This window comes from Arctopsyche grandis, chromosome 10 (genome assembly GCF_051622035.1).
Source record: "Arctopsyche grandis isolate Sample6627 chromosome 10, ASM5162203v2, whole genome shotgun sequence".
Taxonomy (NCBI): domain Eukaryota; kingdom Metazoa; phylum Arthropoda; class Insecta; order Trichoptera; family Hydropsychidae; genus Arctopsyche; species Arctopsyche grandis.
The window spans coordinates 25217546-25229677 of NC_135364.1; the positions used below are offsets into that span (position 1 = coordinate 25217546).

Below are 12132 nucleotides of genomic sequence, written 5' to 3' on the forward strand. Positions count from 1 at the left end.
ATAAATGATTTGATATTTTTTATAGAGAATTAACTTCAAGGTATATAGAGTTGCTCTGTATTACTCATGCGGATGTAAATATAAAAATTACCTTAAAAAATTGACGGTTCTTTGTATATTTAAAACTGCAAAACGGGCGAAATTACTCATTATATAGAGGCTAAGATGAAATATCATAAGATATTATACCAAATTTCGTAGTGCAAATTGACGAAGAAGTACTTAAATAAATAAAATCAATCATAGATATGCAATATTTTCAAATTTAATCCGATTCAGATTGAAATTCCAAAAAGTCCATACTTTAATCATTTTATGTGTCCCATTTCATATCTTGGAACTTTAACAAAAAGTGTGTCAACATTATACTATATTTTGTTTCGTCTAAAGTTTAAGTTTAATTAAAGTCGTATTTAGAAAAACATAAATAAGTACAATTTAGATCACGCAAACTTCCAAAACGTGTTTTCTATCTTATGAAAGTCGTTTACATATATACATATGCACATACGTTCATACAAATATAATAATTTATCTAAATGGTATGAATTTAGTATTGGCTAGCGAAACTCACTCATATCAGTAACTTTTATAAACAATAAGAACAATAATATGCTGCTACTTAAGGTCATTAAATTGTATGAGTTTGATTTTGAAACTGGCCAAGAAATATTCTTTAAGTTGCACTAGTCAAAAAATTACTAATTGTAGCTTTATTTAATGAGCTTAAAGAATTCTTGCAATCATTAATTCCGTTTGATTAGTTACGAAGGACTGTTTTGTTAGTTTGATATTTACTATAATATTTTCATATAATATTACGACGAAAAATATGGCTCAATAAGTATTGCTCGTAGCAATGATTGCATTTGCTGAAAAATCAATAGAGATAATTTACTTCACAATTTTTTATAATATAAAATGGAACTTGTGGATTGTCAAAGGGTTGTCACCCAAGTATTATACATAATTTGATTTTGATCGTACAAGTATGTGAATATGCAAAGGTGCAGATGTCGCACGGAGAGATGCAAAATCCTCATAAGTAATTCTATTGTGGCCCGAGTCGTCGTCGACTGCTTTGACAATATTCTGCAAGTGCACTTGCACATTTCGGTGCACGTCTTGATCCCCTGGACTTTGACAAAGTTCTCCTTTTACTTGGCAGTTGCATCGTCTATTATGACCTCTGGCAGCACAAACGCCACTCGTAGGATGCGTGCGAACCAAGTGCAACTTGCAACGTTCGCTCGCGTCACATTTCATAAGCTTAATTGTTATTTGCCAGATTTTAACTTATCACTGCAATTATTTATAATACACATGCATGCACTTGTAAACGTCGTCTTTGTTGTAAGACTTTCAGCTTTGAGACTTTTTTCCATGTCGGTTTAAATTTGACGCCTGGCGACTTTATCCATCTATGTATGTAAGTTATGTTTATACAGCACCAATTTTGAACTAAACACACGCAATATTAAAAAATTAAATTACACCACAATAAAACAGATTCCTTCCGTATACACACTCAAATTAAGTCATTCAATTAAAAAATAAACATGGAGAGCTTGTATAAAAGGGTACATATGTATACACGAGCAGCCGTCAAACACGCTATCGAATTGAAACAATTTTTAATTGTCAACCTAAAGTGAACCGTTTTTAACGGCGTCAAAACGGAAAACGTCACCGTTATAAATGCCCGTCGAGACAAGAGCGTGGGGTTGCGACGACCCCCTTTGAAAGCCCTCGGCAAAAGGGCTGCAAACGGAAGAGCCGGTCCTCTGCGAGCCACTAAATTAACTGCACGTTACTATCCAATTAAAGCGCCTCTCTCTCTCCCTGTACGAAATTATATTTGGGCTGATGATATCTGTCGCCGGGTTGCACTGACACGTGCATTTGTCTCGTGCAACGTTACCCAGCCTCGCAATTTATGGCCGGCAATCCGTTGCAACGAGAGACGAACGAGGCGCCATTGTCTCCGGGGGTGAAAACTGTTCGCGGCTCGCGTGTTTAATTGTCATATTTTACTCGGGAAAACCCCTCTCTGTGTCTCCCTCCCTCTCGCTGTGGGTGGGTGTATGAAAATAATAATCTTTTTGAGCGCGGAATTCGTGCTATTTCGAGACTTGTTCTTGTTAAGGGCAATAACTGGGGTTATCGGTCTCGATCGCCTGCATGCACTCCGATAGAAGTTTAATTAAGAGTTTCGTTTGTGCGGCCAAAATATGGGCGATTGTAAAAGTTGCTTTGATAATGTTTTCAAATAAATTTCTCAATTTATTATTGTTTTCTTTTAACATGTCAACTCTACGATACGACTTTGTATAGTTGTTTTTGTTCAATTCGTTTATGTTGCTAGTTTAATCTTTAATGTATTGATCAGATATAAAAACTTACTGGTGTAAATGCATCATCCATTACTCTTTATTTTGATTATTATTTTTATTTCTTTATTTTATTTCAATCAAACATGTACACTCGCCTTTACAGATTGCTCCAAAGCGATGAGTGTACTAATACAGATACAATACAATGATATAATTAATACAAGAATTTTATACAATGCGAATTCATACAAACATCATCCACAGTGACTTCTATAGATACATTTTTGCAGCATTTATTAAATAAATTGGCAAACTTCAAGACGCTGAATTACTTGATATTTGCAAGAGAGATTGGAAAGGAGATTCCAATTTACAAAAACCGTTTCAATGAAAATCAGAAAAATTGACGAGGAAACGATCGACTTGGAGTCACAAACCAAGGTCTGGCCAACAGCTACTAGAAATAATCGAACCGTGACCACTTCACTCGAAAACATTATAAATTTTAAAGAGCAACACGACATGCATAATGTTTTTTAAAATGTGTATCTAAATGTAATTATATTGGGTTCTCAATATATGTACATATGTATGTATGTACAAAAACAATTCTATAGTTGTCTAGATAAACATCTATTACATCGAAATTTGACTGAATTTCTAGATATTTTCATATTATTATATATAAATAATAATAATTTAATTATGTATATTGTATAGTATACAAAAATTTTGATATTTATACATTAGGCCCGTAAGCTTCGTAAGTTTTTAGGTCAATGCTCGATAAAAGTCAAAGAATTTATTCAATTTCCTCACGTGCAACTGTTGATATTTTAATTTAATGCCAGCTTATGAAATTTTATCAAATTTTTCCTCAGTCTCTGATGCTCCACTCAAAACTGATATACCAAATAGCATGCTTCAAATTATAATACGTCTCATTCAAAAGGTGACCTTTCACGAGACGCTTCGCTTCACCTCGGACAGTAAAAGTGCCTATCATGACGAAGCAGCATACCTGTAAATCGGGAATGGATTTTCTTTGTGAAAATTTTGTCTAAGAAAATTGATTTTCGTAATGGCACGCTTCCTTGCCGCACCCTGTCCGCATTTCGAATCGACACACACATTGTGCGTGTCTTCGTCGAATTTCTCCCAAAGTTTGTTTTCGCGGCGAACCAAGTCGCAATTTAAACTACGTATACACACATAACAGATCTGAAATTACATATATACACTTATTACATCTGTATGTTCGTTTTGACGAAGGTTAAGAACCCTGCCCGTCGCGGGCAAGTTTTTAAGTGAGTTACGAATAGCTTTATAAGTCGAGGGCTCAGAGGGGATGGCCTGTACTAAGCTGACGATAAGACCCACACATAAATTGAAAAGTTGCCGATGTCAGAGTTTTAAATTGTATTCGAAATGCTATTAATTTGCGTAAACTTTCCATTTATGGAAAGTCCATCGACCGTCACATTGAATCAATACCCCCGGTTCCGCGAGGGGGATCAACGTTGCGTTTCACTTTTCGTTACGATGAGAATACTACATATATCGAGAAATTACACGAAGTTTCGATCGCGTGTCATTCAATTGTGAATTCCAGACCCTCGTCAACGGTCCATACAAACAATAATGGGTCGCTTAATCCCCGAATACGGCCAACGTGTACCGGTTATCCTCAGTTTCGCGTCAACATATGTAAGGCCCACGCAAGTTTGAAGCGTTTTATGAAATAGAATTAGATTTCTGTAGGGAGAGGGCTGACGACTTGGGGTAGGAGGGACAGGATAGGATGGGAGGAGGTATTCGTACAAGAGCGTCGATCCTTTCTAAGCTATAATCCCCTCGTCGGGTCCTGAGAGGGCCTAACTTAGTTTAGCCTCTCCGCTTTCAATTATCCGTTTTTATCCTCGAGCCTATCTCCAAACTGGGAGAGTACACTCGAATCTTTAAGAAAGTATTTATATAGGGCAGAAGAGTTTAGCTTGTTTGATTGAAAATATCTGATTACGTAGCTTACTTTTACGCAAGAGAAAAATAATACATCGCCCCCAATAAGACAAAAGCTCCGTTTAATGTACGATTTTAAATTCAATTCACTTTCTACAAAAAAAAATCAAGTTTATTTTTATTCCAGTACTTACATATTTATATAATCCCACTCACATTGAGAGCCCTACTAAAGATTCTGCTAGTATCATAAGAAAGAAAAAGAAAATTCTGGAGATATTATGAATTGTTGGCCACATACATACATATACATACATATATATTTCCTATCAGAGTTTGCCAATTTTCTCTGATTTCATTGTTGAAAAGGTTCCCGGAAAAAAAATTGGCTAAAAATCCTTCCTACCTACTATGTCACCACATGATTGATGTACAATAAAATTTATGTAAAATTCATAGATGTCTCGTTAATTTGCGAGTTTTTCAGTGTCTCGCAATTCAACGACTTGTAATAAAAATGCTGCATTTGTATTTGTAATTGTAATTTGTAATTGGCCAGGAAGGCGCATTGGGATTTACCTGTATGGGCTTCCTGGTATATATGTAAATAAATAAATAAATAAATATACAAAGCAGATATTTTTTATACTTATTCAACTTCCCTAAAAATTAAATATTAAAAACGGGAGGAACTACATAATTTCGGTCGATTTATAAATTTGAAAAATTAGCATTTCATTTCAACTAGTTCAAAATTTTAGTTCTATTGAATAAAGAGTGTTTAAATTATCTCCAAAATACAGAAAAAATTCATACTTTAATAAAACATACTTATAATATGCATACTTAAATAAAGCATACATTATAAAGAAAGCATTGAAACGTGATACTGGATTAGTCAAAATCTCGATTTTGAACAGGCAAAGCTTTACTAGTCTATACTTTGTACGTATATATATATATACATAGAGCTAAGTAAAGAGAGCTACGAATTTACTTTGATTGAATAAGGTATATGTTAATATTATACATATGGTTCGGTGATTATTCCGTACAAAGCGATCTCACACACGTCAGTAAAACCGGAAATTCCATCTATCGAGAATTAGCTATGCTAACTATCATACTAATAAGATATTCCGGATACATAGATATTTTGACTTATATACAAAAATTCCGATTCAGGATGAAAACAAACTGAATCGTATGCTATGCACATCCTCGGGACTTCTAGCTGGGAAGGGTGTTTCTTCAGGTTCTTGTTCGTACGATCTTATGATTTCGACGTTTCTCCTACGTCTTTTCAAATATGGTAATCACCGTTATCGAGCACTGTCAAACCTATGTCAATACAAGAATAAAATATCTTTAAAAACACTACAGGGGGATGATTTTTGGACTGGGTGCCATAGGAAAGATTCTTTCTTTTACATGTGCAAAACTATCTAAAAAAATAATCATAAGCTATCTTAAAAGAATAATTTACGTCTAGGATTTATATTGTGGTTTTCCCGCATAGATCGTATTTTGATATACATTGCTATATACATATATTTCATTAGCGGTAGAAAATTTTAAACTTTCGTAATATTTGCCGATAAATTTCGCCCGGCATTAATCACTATCAATTAAAAAGTTTTCCCCTTCTTGCCCCTCTCTTTTTCCTCCCTGAATGCGTAATTTTAATAACGTTTTTAATTTTGTTAAAGTGCGTGAATCTTTTGGCGGGTCTATAAAAATTGACTGAATAAAGGCGCTGTATTTCACCCACCGCCCCTCGTTCTCCTTTGCGTAACTAAGAAGTTGGGGTCTGCTTTCGTCAAAAACTTTCGTTGGTAAAACCTTTCTGGTTGCCTCTTCTTTATGCAAATAATTAACTTTGAACCGGGCCTTTATTCTATGAACCCCTTGCGTTTAACGGCTTACTGTGTATTCATATAACCACCCCCCCCCTCCCCGATTTTGCGGTTATATACATTCCAGTCACGTCGCGCAAATAAAAAGCGCGCAACAATTAAAACGCAGCTTTAATACAAACGGAAAGTCGCAAGTTTTTAACTAAGTTCCCGCCTTCAGATTGGCCATTACAAGTTTCCCTTCGACGGTAATGATTTTCAATTGTGCCCTGATTACGCGCCATTGTTTCATCTCGCTTCTTTTGCACCATTTTGTAATTCAATCAATTTCGCGTCCCACTTTTGCGTGTTTGCTCGGGCAGAGCTTTCTGCGAGGAGTGGTTTTTCGCGTGAGTGGATCACAATATAATTCAACTAAGTTGCGTCTCTCGAATACACGCGATAAAGTGTTTATAGAAGTGTTTAAAATAAACTAAAGAGAGGCTGGACGGGGAAGGAGAGGAGATGGCTGGGAGAAGCAAACTCTCCGGGAGTATCCTTAAAAATCACACCCCGGGGTGTATAATTCTTTCCCTTGAATAATGAGGCGAAAGCAGTTGAGATTAAAGTGTACGTGCTAGTAGCTGGAATACCCCCCACCTCGATCCAGTAGTTAAATTATGCAGAATGAAAAGTGGATATACTGGGTGTAGATAGATGCACATAAATAATGCTGAGAAGCATTAATTTCTATTACATATATGAAGACAATTCTACAAACATTCAGTTGATTAAATTATAACTTAATCAGACAGCATACTTATTGCCATAAGCATCATTCATATATTTACGGAATTAATCTTCTACATCTTGACATATCACGCTAATTTGTACATACTAATTTTATTAAATGAATCATATTTCAAGAAAAGTAATTATTATTCATTTTATTACATCAAATATAATAAAAATTTGATTCAAGATTAGTTTGATATATGTTATATAAATACTTGCAATGGCTTTTATATAACCTTTATTTATTTAAAAAAAAACTTAAACAAACAGCATATAAAAATATATTAAATTGACATTAAAAAAACATTTTCTTAAATTTAATAACAGCAATGAAAAAAATACAAAGAAGGAAAGCATTGAATAATGGTAGATATGGGATATATGTATGTACATATATACAAATGTATATATTAATAAGAAAAATGATCAAACAATAGAGATTTATAGCAATAAAAGGAATAAGAAAAAGGTGGAGAAATATGAGGTGGAATATTATTAAAAGAAGAGCAACATCTATTTATATAAAAAAAGATTACAGGAATAATTGGTAGAACAGGAATTAATGCGAAATAATAAAGAATTACGGAGGGATCTGATTGGACATTGGAATCGAATCCTACTTAATAAATAAGAACCTTTAAATTAAGTACATCGTATAGATTCAAATCTCTGAAAAGAGTCATAACAAACTTCTTGCGTACATTATAAATTTAAATTATAGGAAAAGTTTGAGTGACTCTGTATATAATGTAGTTTTGTAAAATGGACTTCTCAATATTAACTTTTAAACATCCGATCCCCAAATTCATATAATAATTATAAATGTCATCAAATCTAATTGATTTTTTTGATTTTTAAATGCTTTTTATTATTACGAAATTATGTTCACAATACATCTTATATCTATTTTAATAGCTACTGATCTACTGATCATTTTCTATTTTACAATTTTAATTTAATTTGGTTAGTAATCACTGTATTATATTATTCTAATGTTAATCTTAAGCATAATAGGAAAAAGAGCTCAAAAACCTATTTACAATCCTTATAAATGTTCATAATACATCTAATACATAATATTAATTAAAGACTATCTAAAGTCGATGACCTAAAGCAGATTGTGTTTAGGTAATCTGTGTTTATACCTGAAGGGTATAGACATTTTGTTGTAATCACCGAGACTCTTCACAAGTGTGTTAGTATGGTTATTAGTGATTCTTTCATAGAATCTACTGGTTAGTTTGTTAGTAATGTCTGTAACAAACGGAATATTATATATAGCATGCAGTTTTTTCAGGTTAGTATATATGGGTGTATTATAAATTATTTTAAGGGATGTCAAATCTAATGACAACAAACACATGTATGATATACAAAAAATTCATAAAGCTGTGTCAAAAAATTCTCCCGAGCACAAAGCAGTTAGAAAATTCGTTGAAGCCAAGCTTTTGTTGAAACTAGCGGATGAGCAAGTCGTTTGTAGAATTCATTAAAAAATATAACCGTTTATCAAAAGGTCTTTCACATAATATTGAAATTTTTATCCTCTATAAAGATCGTCCTGATATTTTAAGCTAAAGACAGCATGTGAAAAAATCACTAATTACTTTCGATATATATAAATGTATGTATTATTAGTATTAAATTATGATCCTCATCAACATAATCAATGCCAATAATGCATTCCTCGGCCAAAGTGTCCGACTTAGCATACTCATCAAGCAAACGTAATACATACATCACTCACGTGTAAACAATAGCCCACTAAGGGACGATATCAAGCACATTCGCATCCGATATGGAGCGCATCTATCCCATGTAATGTTACACTCCATAAATACATGTATAATAACATACATAACGCGTTGTAAGGGCGAGGGCACAACTCCGGTTCTATCCTCTCCCTTTCACTCGGGCTCTGTAATTCTCTCCCTCTCTGGCTCTCTACATTATATATGATATACAGTGAAAAGTTTCCTGTATGTGTTCCTGTCGGCCGCATCCTGAATTTCCACTCCAGTGTAAAATTATCTCAATTTACGGAGTCATTAGTGGCACACTCCGGGGAGAGATATCTGCTTGTAGCTAGGAGTCCGCGGGATCGGGACGAAGGCTTCGCTTAGCTGCGAGCAAGTCCCAGAGCTTAGCGAAAAAATAATGGGAGGGATCACTTTTTTTCATGCCAGGTCCCTTTCCACCCTTCGTCCGGTTGTATAACAGATTTTCAGCCCATGTAACGATTCATTCGAATTTGCGACGCTTGCGGAAAATCGCTTAGCTTTTCCCGTCATATACCCTCAGCGTATATATGATTTTTATTTGACTAACTATATTATATTAATTTAAATAGTGAATGGAATTATTACCGGAAACCAACTGAATATGCCTATCAAATAAAAAATAAAAATATTGCTATAGAACATTACAAAAAATCTGTAGGTAAAAATAAAATTTGTATGGATGTCTGCAATTTATGACCAATAGATTTTAACACAACTTAAAAATATGGTGTGAGGGCTTGTTTATTATTTGAAATTGGCGTAAGTCCACTTTTCTTAATTTCGAGAAATATCTCTCAAAACATTACATATACATAATTACGTTTTACAATATTTAAAAATACTAGTTGCCTGTAATACGTTTATTATTTTTTTGATATTCTGGACATATTGAATTAAAATAAGTGAATTAAGTCAAACAGAAATAGTGTTTTTAGAACAGAAAATTGGACTTTCGCCACTTTTAAATATAGCTAATATTGCTAACAAAATTACTATGTAATGTGTTGTCATGTATATAATCTATGCTTGTACATAAATACGAAACCAAGACGAAAGATACATAATTCGAAATTTCATATTATATTATAGAAGGTATGATTTAACAATAGAATAGTTTCACATTAGTACACAATAATAATTTAAGATCCATAGATGTACATATAATAGTACAGACCGCTTCTCACTAAACTGCCATACATAAATCGGCATGAGCTAATTTACTTTAATATTTTTAACATATATGTTTCATCAAATTTTACAAACGAACGATCGCCTTCAATTTATATATATGTACTATTGTTATTTTTATATACATGTATATTATATATTATATGTACTATTTATGTGTATGATTTGATATAGATGCCGGTCTATTTACGAAGGCCCACCCCTACTCATTAAATAAGTTGCGCAAAAGTATCTTTTTTGCGGAGTGGGGGTAGGCATTCGTATGTGGAATGAACTCTACATACATTTCAATGCTTTTTATATATATTATATTTATATTGTGTTGTTCTGTGGGAAGAGGATGATCGTCATCGACTCGTCTGTATTCAAAATTGAACCAACATATATTGTTTTGATTAATTGGCTGTTTTGTAAGTTTGGCGACACTACGACGACTCGACTCAAATTCGAATAAATTCTATTTAGGATCTTCGTTTTTTTTTTTTTTTTGATTGATTTTTTTATTGTTTCGTTTTGAAAATTTAAATGTGTATACTTGTTAAATGTGTATACTTGTTATATACTTGTATTTGTGCAAGAAATTGCGTCGGTGTTGTGCGACGCCTCCCGTCAGTAAAGGGTGAGGCGATGCCAGGGCGTCAACGACGCCGTGACGGTGTTGTTATTGACGATGTTGACGATGATGATGATGTTGATGATGAGGGTGAGGCTGCAGGTGTGTTCTTGTCTTGCAGAGCGCGCGGCAGGGGAGGGCGGCACGGCGGGCACGGGGCGGCGCTCCTAGGTCCCAGCGGCCCGGCCACCCAGAGGCCCACACTCCTGGTCAAGTAAGACCACACGATACGACTGCCACCGTACATGGACCACAGTTGCGGCCACTTCTTGCTGCTGACATTGCCTACCCTCCCACCCACACACCCACCCACCCACCCACCACCCACCACCCGCCGATGACCGCGGTCCCCGTCCCGAACCTCCCCCATAACTCGGTCGAGGCGGAAAGCTCACGTGTTGCTTCCGATCGGCCGAGTCGATTTCTACAAGGTCGATTTATACCTGTCGGGGACCGTATCCGTGTCACGCTTTAATCATATCCATATACATAATAAAAAAAAACTTCTGATTTTTTACATACCTCGTTTGCATTTCACATGGTTTTCGTGTTATTGGTAATTTTTATATCTCTTATCCGATCGTTTTAATACTTTGCCATATTGCTCATTTTGGTCATCAATATACGTTAATGTATCGTCTGCCATTTCGTTCGAGATAAAATATCGTATACAATGCGTATCAAATATCCACAATTTCGGGTGCGGTGACGTCTATGACGGTGACGGCAAGCTACTATAATCTATCTTCAACCTTTTCGCCGTGATATGGCCATATCAGATTTTAATTGTTTAAACGCATATAATTCACCCTATATTTTATAAAATTTGCTCTATAGATTCTTGTTATCTCTAATATTTAAATATTTATAGTTTTAACTCTAATATGTATATATAAATTTCAAATTTGGCGTCTAGCTTCATGTAATGTAATACACGATATATATTGATTTTTGGCCAAATATGTCAGATCTGACATTTCACTGCTAAAAGTATATTTCTTCAGTGAGTTTTATCTGCGAGATAAGTATTCAATAAGAAGTTATGTTGTATCTAATTGTTAATATGATTTACAATAAGCTTACATACATTTAGTTTTTAAATTTAAATGAAAATATCTTAAGTTCAAAGGAAGCCAAAATTATTTTTACAAACCTTTTTTATGTTTCACTTACGATTAAAATTCTGAAAAATTTTGCCTCTTATCCGATCGTTTTCATACTTTGCCATATTGCTCATTTTGGTCATCAATATAAGTAAATGTATCCTCCGCCATTACGATGGTGCAAAAATATCGTTTTAGACGCGTTTGAAAATTCTCCGACGAAGCTGTGCCTGACGTTAATCGTCCAAAATGTTCGGTCGCATTGTTCGCCTACTGTGCTCGCTTCGGCGTTTTCTTGATGAATATCCGTTTTCGCCGTCACCTAGCATTGTCAGATTTTAATTGCTTAAACGCCTATAACTATTTCTTTTCCACTCTATATTTTATAAAATTTGCTTTATAGATTCTCATTATCTCTCATTTATATTTTTAGTTCACTCATAGTGTTGTAAATGTTGATCGTAAAACGTTTCGTTAAAACGAACATCAGAATTTCTCGAAAACTAGAATACACTTATTACAAGC

General features: G+C 34.3%; 1 protein-coding gene across 6 annotated transcripts in view; it reads left to right on the forward strand.

The window, feature by feature from the left end:
- The window catches only part of bru3 (CUGBP Elav-like family member bruno 3), a 725332-nt gene that overhangs the window by 532076 nt on the left and 181124 nt on the right, over positions 1-12132 (forward strand). For 2 of the 6 annotated variants that reach the window (XM_077439689.1, XM_077439688.1), the window contains exon 3: positions 10626-10718. The exons of the other annotated variants lie outside the window; for them this stretch is intronic. The gene's annotated coding sequence lies outside the window, so the exon portion shown is untranslated. The remainder of the gene's footprint in view (positions 1-10625; positions 10719-12132) is intronic. 6 annotated transcript variants of the gene reach the window in all.